Source organism: Thalassophryne amazonica, chromosome 5, assembly GCF_902500255.1.
Source record: "Thalassophryne amazonica chromosome 5, fThaAma1.1, whole genome shotgun sequence".
NCBI classification, from domain to species: domain Eukaryota; kingdom Metazoa; phylum Chordata; class Actinopteri; order Batrachoidiformes; family Batrachoididae; genus Thalassophryne; species Thalassophryne amazonica.
In genome coordinates, this window is record NC_047107.1 from 129178155 (window position 1) to 129188896 (window position 10742).

At 44.5% G+C, this 10742-nt stretch overlaps 1 pseudogene; it reads left to right on the forward strand.

The window, feature by feature from the left end:
• Positions 1-650: 650 nt before the first annotated feature.
• LOC117511333 lies at positions 651-8603 on the forward strand (annotated as a pseudogene).
• Positions 8604-10742: the final 2139 nt, after the last annotated feature.

Here is a 10742-nt window from a genome sequence, read left to right on the forward strand (position 1 = left end):
CATTCACAAGGGTCTTATAAATACATATCACTATTTCTTTCTGAAATCTGACCACATTTTTTTCAATGCAGGTCTACTTTAAGTTTAGAGTGTTCCCTCTCTCTGTTTTGCCAGGTTATTAATTTTTCATATTAAGAGTTTTAAAGCTTTGCCAAACCATAAGCCCAGGCAGTCTGTGAAATCTTCAGTGTGCATTCTTTTTTTTCCTTCTTATTGCATATTTCATTTGCACTTTTTATTACTGTGTATACTCATACGTGCCGTACAGAGCAGCTCAAACCAAAGTCAAATTCTTTGTTTTCTGTGGATACTTGGTGAATAACACGGCCTTTGAAAAACGGCTGTGGATTGCTGCGTTTCCACAAAAGCTGCCTGTTGATAAAAACTCTTACCAAATCTGAATTAAAGCTTTTTTTAATCATTAAACATGACTCATTTAAAGTGCGCGTCCTTTCGCTTCATCTGTGGAGGTGGAGAACGGCTAGTGGAGCAAAACGGGTTTTTTTTTTAAATATTACAAACACACTGCTTCACTTAAAATGCGCAATAAGTCCGTTTCAGACGATCGGCGTGGACCCTTTCTCTTAAAAGGCTTCCCTCAGAGTATTTTTTTTTCTTGCCGAAGTAGAACGATGGTCCACTGTCACGCAGTGTGTCCCTGCTGCTGACCACGTGTCCTGGGACCTGTTGAACTTCTGCAGATCCTTTCATGAGCTGCTCGTTTGAACGTTTTTAAGACTGTGGCTGCTGGCTTTGATCTTTGCCGTGTGTCGCCGTGCGTTGTCGATGGTGTGTGTGTACTTTGTGTGCGTTTGTCTCACAGTCATGGCCGACTGCCCTCACACCATCGGCGTGGAGTTTGGGACCCGGATCATGGAGGTCCACGGTCAGAAGGTGAAGCTGCAGATCTGGGACACAGCGGGTCAGGAGCGGTTCAGGGCTGTCACTCGATCGTACTACAGGGGGGCCGCCGGGGCCCTCATGGTCTATGACATCACCAGGTACCGCCGCCCACAGGCCTGCTCAGAGTTATGGACTCCGGAAAATTATAATGACATGACATGAATTTATTAAACAACAACAAAAGCGCTTTTATGTAGTGGAGCCCTGAGGAAGGTCTGTCGACCGAAAGTTTGTCCTTTAAATAAATATTAAAGGATTTAAGTGTGCAGACATTTTTCTTTCTTATGTAGTGGAAATAAAAAAATGATATAAAATTAATTTACAGCAAATCATCATTTTATAGCCAGTTTAATTTAGACAGTCAAGGGATGAAGACATGAACATTTCCATCACCCCGTCATTAACACAGACAGTAGACCTGTTCAAAATGTCAAATGTTACAAAATCTTTTGGGCCACGTTGTTCTTGTTCCACTAATAAAATAAAAGATCTGTGCCAAATTTTATTGTAATGGGACATTGTTTAGGGTCCCCCACAAAGCAACAACTTTCTCTAAACAAACAATGTAGTAATCCAGTAATTCCAGTAATGTTCTCCTCTAGGTGACCAGTCAATCACCACTTTTTGTGATTAGAAGCCATCAGATGTACCTGTAAGTGAAAAATAATACCATCAGAGTCTTCTCCTGTTAGGGTGACGTTGTCTTGCCAGTGGAGGCAGAAGAACATGTGTCACTCTGGGGGACCTTTAAATCTTATCTGATTGAGTTCAGATTTGGTCTGAACCTACAAAACCCCAAGTGGAACCAAAACAACATGTGGCCCAAAGTCTCTCACAACTTCTATTTTTCACTATATAACATGAACAGCCCTAACAGACAGTACGGTAAACCTAAGAGTGAGTGACTGTGCAGGGAGGAGACTGATGAGGGAAGCCACCAAGAAGCCCCAGCGGCTCTGAAGGAGATACAGTCATCTGTGGCTGTGATTGGATGAACTGTGCAAAGTTTGTCTGTTGCATCAGCAGTTAACGGCTTCATGGTGGGACAGACACGGATTTTCATCCAAGGGGAAAAGACATTTTGGGTTTACTTGTTTTGCTATAAATAATTATATTTGCAGTAAAATCCCTTCAGGTTCTCCCTTGTGATCCCTTGTGGGTTTGTCGCAGCAGATCCGATCTGCATGTAATTAAATTAGTGGGATCTAAAAAAAAAAATACAATAAAATTAAATTAGTGAGATTTAAAAAAAATACAATAAAATTAAATTAGTGACATATGAAAAAAATACAATAAAATTACTCACTCATCTTCAACAGCTTATCTGGGATCAGGTTGCAGGGGCTCCAGCAGGGGACCCCGGACTTCCCTTTCCCAGGCGACATTGACCACCTCTGTCTGGGGGATCCAGAGGTGTTTCCAGGCCAGTGTGGAGATATAATCTCGACACCTAGTCCTGGGTCTTCTCCGGGGTCTCCTCCCAGATGGACGTGCCTGGAACACCTCCCTAGGGAGGTGCCCAGGAGGCATCCTTACCAGATGCCCGAACCACCTCAGCTGGCTCCTTTCAACGTGAAGGAGCAGCGGCTCAAGAGTTGGTCGGTTGTTCCATGACCAGGACGGAACCCACATTGTTCCTCTTCAATCAGAGGTTCGACTATTGGCCGAACCCTCCTTTCCAGCATCTTGGAATAGACTTTACCAGGGAGGCTGAGTAATGTGATGCCGCTGTAGTTGGCAAACACTCTCTGGTCCCCCTTTTTAAATATGGAGACCACCACCCCAGTTTGCATCTCATCCAAGACAGTCCCTCCACTCCCAAAGCCTTCAACATTTCTGGACAGATCTCATCAATCCCCGGGGCCTTGCCACTGCGGAGTTGTTTGACTACCTCAGTGACTTCCACCAGGTAAATTGATGAGAATCCTCCATCAGCTTCCAGTTGTGCCCCTACTACAGAGGGCGCTCTAGTCTGATGCAGGAGATCCTCAAAGTGTTCCTTCCAGCAGCCGATTACCTCCTCAGTTGACATCAACAGAGTCCCATCCTTACTGTAGACAGCTTGGATGGTTCCCTGTTTCCCCTCCTGAGGTGCCTCACAGTTTGCCAGAAGCACCTTGGTGCTGACTGAAAGTCCTTCTCCATGGTTGCTCTGACTCCTCCCACACCTGCTGCTTTGCCTCCCTCTTTGCCTGTAGGTACCTTGCAACTGCCTCAGGAGTCCTCTGAGATAACATATCCCGGAAGGACTCCTTCTTCAGTCGGATGGCTTCCCTGACCACCGGTGTCCACCACGGTGTTCGAGGGTTGCTGCCCCTTGAGGCATCTAAGACCTTCAGCTCCCCACTGCAGCTTCAGCAGTGGAAGCTTTGAGCATTGCCCATTCTGGTTCAATGACCCCAACCTCCACAGGGATGCTAGAAAAGCTCCACTGGAGGTGTAAGTAGAAGATCTGTTGGACAGTGGGCTCCTCCAGAGGCTCCCAGTTCACCCGCACTATCTGTTTGGGCTTACCAGGTCTGTCTAAAGTCCTCCCCCCACCCTCTGATCAAACTCACCAACAGATGGTGATCAGCTGACAGCTCTGCCCCTCTCTTCACCCAAGTGTCCAGAACATGCAGCCTCATATCAGCTGATATGATCACAAAGTCAATCATTGATCTTCTGTCTAGGGTGCTCTGGTAACCATGTACACTTATGAGCATCCTTTTATGTTGGAACATGGTGTTCGTTATGGACAGTCCAGGACTAGCACAAAGGTCAAATAACAGACGACCTCTTGGGTTGCGATCAGGTAGAACGTTCCCCCCAATCAACGCCTCTCCAGGTGTCTACTGTCATTGCCCTGGTGTGCGTTGAAGTCCCCCAGTAGAACAATGGAGTCCCCCACTGGAGCCCCATACAGGACTCCAGTCAGAGACTCCCAGAAGGCCGAATACTCCAAACTGCTGTACGGTGCATTCGCACAAAACAACAGTCAGTTTCTCCCCCGCTACCCGAAGGCACAGGGAGATGACCCTCTCATCTAACTCCAACGTAGCGGCGCTCAGCCGGGTACTCGTGAGTTTCCCCACACCCGCCCAGCTCCTCACACCCTGGACAACCCCAGAGAAGAATTCATTCCAACCCATCAAGGAGAGTGGTTCTGGAGCCGAGGATGTGCGTAGAGCCGAGACCCAGCAGATCTAACTGGCAACGCTCCACCTCCTGCACAAGCTCCTGCTCCTTACCCCACAGTGTGGTGACGTTCCACACCCGAGAGCTAGCCCCTGCAGCCCGGTCTGGTCCACGAGGCCCTTGACTTTCACTGCCACCCATGGGACAGCGCACCCGACACCAGCGGCTCCCTGTGCAGGTGGTGAGCCCACAGTGTGGGAGATGGAAGGTCCATGTTGCCTTTTTTGGGTTGTGCCCGACTGGGCTCTGTGGCAAGCCCAGCCACCAGGGGTTCAGTGACGGGCCCCACATCCAGGCCTGGCTCCATAAAGGGACCCTGGGCTTCCTCCGGGCTGGGTCACATTTCCTGTACCCATCGTTCTGTCATGGTGTCTTATGAACCACTGTTAGTCTGGACTCTCGCCTGAGACCAATTTGCCATAGGAGACCCTACCAGGAGCACAAAAAAGGCTCCAGACAACACAGCTCTCAGGTTCATAGAGGCACACAAACCTCTCCACCACGATAAGGTGATGGTTCCCGGAGAAGACACCAAAATTAGTGAGATTAAATAATAATAATATTTTAATTGTGAGATAAAAAAAATACAATTAAATTAATGACATAAAATGAAATTAGTGACATAAAAAATACAGTAAAACTAAGACAATCAATAATTGTACAAGAAAAAATGCTGTAAAAAAGGAATAGTACAAAGTTATCAGGAGAACGTGGCACATTTATTTCCACAGTGGACATTTGGAACAAAGTTCTAACTTAACAGATATACACAACGTGATATTAAACACACATTACTATGAAACTTAAATTATATCACAAAGTCACTAATCTCTGTCAGTGTCATCCTGTCCTGTTAAATGCTGATATTCTCTTTAAATGAATCCGTTTATATCAACATTGTTTGTCTTTGTGCTGCAGGAGTTTAGAACTATTTTTGAGTTTTGGCATGAGTGATTTAGATTTTTTTTTTAAGGACAAAAAAAATTTCCAGGAGCATCAGCAATTTTTTACCAAAATATCGGACATTCTTTATTAATAAATAATCATTATAATGAATATTTAAACAGAAATCTCACAGGAATGAAATCACTAAGCAAAATTAACTCTAATTTTTCTGCATTGTTGTAGTGCTTTTTATTACTGACATTTATTATTAAACTGCTGATAATAACAGAAAAATGTGCAATTTACACCCTCACAATATTTAAAATAAAAGTCTCCTCTTGCTGAGGTGTAGTTTTTGTTATATATATTTTTAGCCAGTGTTCTGATGTTGATGATCTTCAACAATTTCAGAGGATAAAGTCTTTAAATCAACATGTTATCAGTGTTTGTCTGAATATGATGGTGTGGTTGTAATTGTATTTTTCTGTATTGTTGAACGCTGTGTTTCCTTAAGTGTTTTTATTGTGTTGTCTTCATGTGTGTAGGAGGAGTACATACAATCACCTGAGCAGCCTGGCTGACAGACGCCCGAAATCTGACCAACCCAAACACCGGGAGTAAATGCTCAACTTAGAGGGCGATAATACACACTCCAGCCACTGGGGAGGAACCAATGATAGCAAGCTGACTGCAACAATAACGGGGGTCATTTGAACAGTTTGGAGGCGGAGTCTCTGATTTCTTTCCTCTGAATTCTGGGGCCCGTCAGCAACGCGTTCTGGTTCCGGCGTTGGGTGAGGCCATGAAGTCTTTGCGAGGTTCAGTCTCCTTCACTTTGCAGATGATGCTGTGGTGTTTGTAGAACCCAGGACTATGATTGGATAACATCCCCATGGAGGATGTAGAGGACATCAGGACTACCTGACAACCTGCTGCCATTGTGACCAAACCCTGAATTTACAGGATTAAAATGGGTGGACAGAAGGAAACAGGCAGTTCTTTGCACTTTCCATGAAGGATCATGGCGTGGGACACGTGCAGTCTGCTGGTTTGGGTTGATGCAGTCAGATTAGGGTTGTTGGAGTCAGTTTGGACGCGGCCCCCTGATCTGGATGTTGAAGCAGCCTCAGCTGATCTGGTCGGCGACAATGTTCTGTTCTATTGTCTGTGGAAACCATCGTCTTCCCACGAATTTCACAGACTTCAGCTGCAGTCACGGAGTTTTTGGGAATGTTTAAAGCTCCAGACAAATCCACTGTGACTAATGTGGTGTGCTAGTGTTTCCTGGATGTTCTGTATTAAGCTAAACTCCTCGATGTGGTTTGGCAGGAAGCCGTACTCCTGATATCTCTGTTCTGATCTGTGATGTTCAGTGTAAACAGAAAGATAAAAGTTTCATATCATCAATAAACAGCAATAGTTAAAGTCTGAAAAAATGTCTCAGATTGGTCAAAAGAAGGCTGTAAAGAAATCGTGTGATAATCGTAATCGAGGTCAAAGGTTGACATAACGGGATGTTGATTTGGAGCCGTAGTCCAAATCGAGGATGGCACCTGCAGTCTGGGTTTCTACCACATCTGTTTTTTTATCGCCGGATCATCGTCTTGTGTAAGTAGTACGTTGGCGCGTGCCATTCTGACTGCCGCCGGCTCGCCGGAGCTGTGGCCGCCGTGAGTTTAGTCTCTGTCTTTGTGTTGGCAGGTGATCATTCTGATCGGTAACAAGGCGGACCTGGAGGCTCAGAGAGACGTGACATACGAGGAGGCCAAACAGTTCGCTGACGAGAACGGTGAGGCATGTAGACTTGACACACTTCCCATGATGCACTGCTGTTATCACACAACCTTCACACATCTACGACACGCAGACGCTTAAAGGAGTCACTGTGGAAAAAATCGAATATAATCAACAGATGGTTAAAAAGTAGAGTTCTGATGACAGCAAATCATTTATTTATCTACTTTTAGTTCTTGTTCTTTTGTTGTCTTTTTTGTTTTTTTCTCACTGTAGGTTTGTTGTAAACGTTTATAATTAGCTCAGATAAACAACACTAACGTGACGTGTACTTCCTGTTTTTGATCAGGTTTGCTGTTTCTAGAGGCCAGCGCTAAGACGTAAGTATGTGTCCCTCAGTACAGCCCCTGGTGGCCAGAACACTGACATTAACTTTGTTGTTTAATGGAAACTGTTGAACTGTTTGTGTTATTACTGCATGACTTGTGAGTGTCACCTGTTACGCTTGCCTGTTCAGCAGGTATCCAGCAGACCTCCATGTGAAATTTGTTCCAGATTTCCGCTTCAGTTTTTTCCCAACTGGATCTTGGAGTTCTGGTTTATTGATGTCTTTTGTTTCTATGTTGCACCTTTTTTTTTTTTTTTTGTCATGCTGTCGCAAATGTAAGGATTCTCTGTTTGTTTGGCTCTGTGAAGCTAATGCTAGCATTTGGCTGTCAAAGTCCAACCCCGTTGTCTGGGAGGTGACACCTGGGTATCGGATCAAGTAGGGGATTGTCTGTTGGAGTGAAATCTGGTTGGAACCTTGTGAACCCCATGGTAACTACACTAACCTCAGTGGCAGATCAGATGATGGTTTGTAACCCAACGGCTGTGAAGGCTGATGCAGCAGATCTTCAGACCCTGATCCTCCGGGTTTCCCCAGCCGTTTGACCAGAGGTCTGTCAAGGACCATGTGTCTTGTCAACAGGCAACGACATTCCCACATTCAACGAACTCAGGCACAGGTGTCTCTGAATCCACTCTGTCTCTGTATTCTGTCCCAGAATTGTTCAAGAGACGATTTTCCTCACTGTCAAGGGGTTGCCACAACTACGGCCATATTAAATGGAGCAGTGCCATTTGAGGCTTGAACAGCATACTGGCCTACTGAGTTCCGCACTGTTAAGTCCAAACCTGTAGCTCTGGTAGCAGATAATCAAACACACCAGCATCTCGCTCGGCGCTACGTAGTTTTGCGAACAGTCATTAGTTTGGTGTTTTCTTTTATATCTGCTTATGTGGGCGGGTCCGTTGTTTATTTTTCTTGTTGTTTGTCCTTTGTTTTAAAATTTGCATTTAGCCTGTTTTGCTAAAATTGTAACGTTTACAAGACGTATTAATGAATTTGTATTTTTCCTTCTCTGATAAATAAACAAGTTTAAATTGTTCCTCGTATCTTCTTTCTCCTCGTCTGCCATCTGTTTGTCTCCTGAAGAGGGAAAATGTTGAGGAGGCGTTCCTGGAGGCAGCAAAGAGGATCTACCAGAACATCCAAGATGGGAGTCTGGATCTGAAGCGCGGCCGAGTCAGGGGTCCAGCACAAACCCGTCGGCGCCGCAGGGAGGCCACCTGAACGCCGACAGTCAGCCGGTGAAGGAGGGATGCAGCTGCTAACCGCAGATGCCACGGCTCGCTAAGAGACATAGACGGTTTTACTGGCATGGATCCTTTTCCACCGGCACTAAGAAGCCTCCAGAGTCTGTCAAACTGGATTAAGGCCGCAGTGGTCCATCCCAAACACCCGTATCAGATCCAGACCTAAATTCAGTCCAGACCACTTAAAGGCAGATCCAGCCAGATTCTCCACGTAGTTAAAGTTGTAACTTTTTTATTCAGGAAACCTTCGACCAAATCAAGAACCCACAAAGGACCCAGTCAGGCTCCAGGCCAGTCACTGAGTTGGACCAAACGCAGATCTGGTACATTGTAGACCTAAATTTGGTTATTGTTGACACAAAAGGAATCTGCGCACACCTGGATCAGGCTGAGGGTCATTCAGCCTCAGTCTGACCCTGTCAGCCCTGCCCAGTCAGAACCAGACAGAACACTAACACAGACCGGACTTGGACCTCAGATCAGGTCTCCAAGGCTTTTCTTTGCTGCATTCCTGCGTTTGTTAAATTTGCTTATTTACGTGATGTTCCTTCACGTTTAATGAAGGAAACATTTTTTCCTTCTCATAGCGAGTTCTCACCAAAGCAAAAACTGCATTAAAACGTACACAGTATCATTCAAAGCCTTCGTAACCCTCGTGCTGTTGTTTTAGCCCCGTAGAACACGTCAGTGTGGGACTGTTTGCTGACAACAGGCGTACTTGTGCCATTCGCTAGTATGAAGCTGATTGGCATAAATTATTGAATGAAATTGCGCACTGGAATGCCCCCTGACGTTACCCAGTTAAAGAATTTTATTGCAGTACGTCATCACGAACAGGCTCAGGAAGCCAGTACAGGCTTAAATAAGCTAGTTAGCTTTATGCGGCAGTAGCGTAACAGCTAGCTACATTTGTAAACATCTGTCACCAACAAACGTCTTTAAACATCGACAAAATGTACATGTAAAAGTAAAATATAACCAAAATATTTCACTTCTGTGAATAAAGACACTAATGGCGACAAACAGCAAAATAATTGAGATAGTCTCTGAAACATGTTGACGTTAGCAGATTTTAAGTAATAAATACAAATGTTACTGTTTGGTCCTACTAAGTAAAGTACCTGTTTATAAATCTGAATCAAGATTTGACTCGTGAATCCACAGTCCGTGTAAATGCTAAAATACATTTTCTAGGCTCAAATTGCAGTCCACTGGTCCAGATTTGGACAGAAGTATAGTCCAGCTGAAGACCACAACTTCTGGTACCCGGTCCACACCAGAGATCTAAAATACCTTCTGCTAAAATCAGGTTTGTTTCACCATAAATCCGGTCGGTCTGTATTTAGCGACATGTCTGTTTGCTAAACGTCCTCGTGTTCTCTAATGACACAAGCACAGTGAAGGCAGGGCGGACTGATTCTTAGGGGGGACCGTTCGGTCACCGACACGTGTTTTGAATCAGGTTTCTCTCTCAGAAAAGTCCAGAAAGTCTTCATTAGTAACAAACATGTTTACAAACAAAGTATCGTTTGACAAAGAAACTCCACCTTTTCCCTCAATGACACACTTGTACTCATTAGAGGTGACACTCCAACCTGAGGTTCTTCTGTGGGCTCAGTGGACTCGGGTTTTATTTTTAGTTTTTTGTGGTCTGTTACTGATTATTGGAGCTCCCCCCGGTGGTCCCCCTGTGTCAGAGAAACAGGAACCGAGATTCTTGTTTGCTTGTTGCCTTTTTTGTTTGAATCATAATTTATGACATTCTGTTTGTTTGTTTGTAACTTGTAATCTTTGTTAAACTGGGTGTTTAAGTGCACAAAAAATTTGAAACCAAATTTTTTGTGTTATTGTGTAGAAATACTTTATTTATCCTCAAGGAAATGTCTGACATTTTGTTAAATATGAACGGAACGACTTTGCTAATACAGCTGGTTGTCATAATTTGGCTACTCTGTTCCTGGTTTAGATAATAGCGGTCATATACTTTGAGCTAACCTAGGCTCAGTCATTGACCCTGATTGTGTTGTCGAATCTTTGAACTACCATAGGCTTGGTCATCTATTTGTCCATGGAATCTTTACTGTAACCTAGGTTCAGTCTTTGGCTGTTGTCTGTACTGGAGTTTTTGAGCTAACCTAGGCTCAGTCATTGACCCCAACTGTGTTCTAGAATCTTTGACCTACCACGTAGTCTCATCGTCCATTTGTCCATTGACATAATCTTAATTCTAACCTAGGGGCCAGTCTTTGGTTCTTACCTGTACTGGAGTATTTGGGGTGTGGGAATTGCAGTAACTGCATGCCAATTTACTTCTTTATCACACAAGTCACAGACCTTTTGTAACAGCTCGGCCCGGCCCATTAACCTCACAGGAATTCTAACAGGAAAAACACCACAAGGGGTCG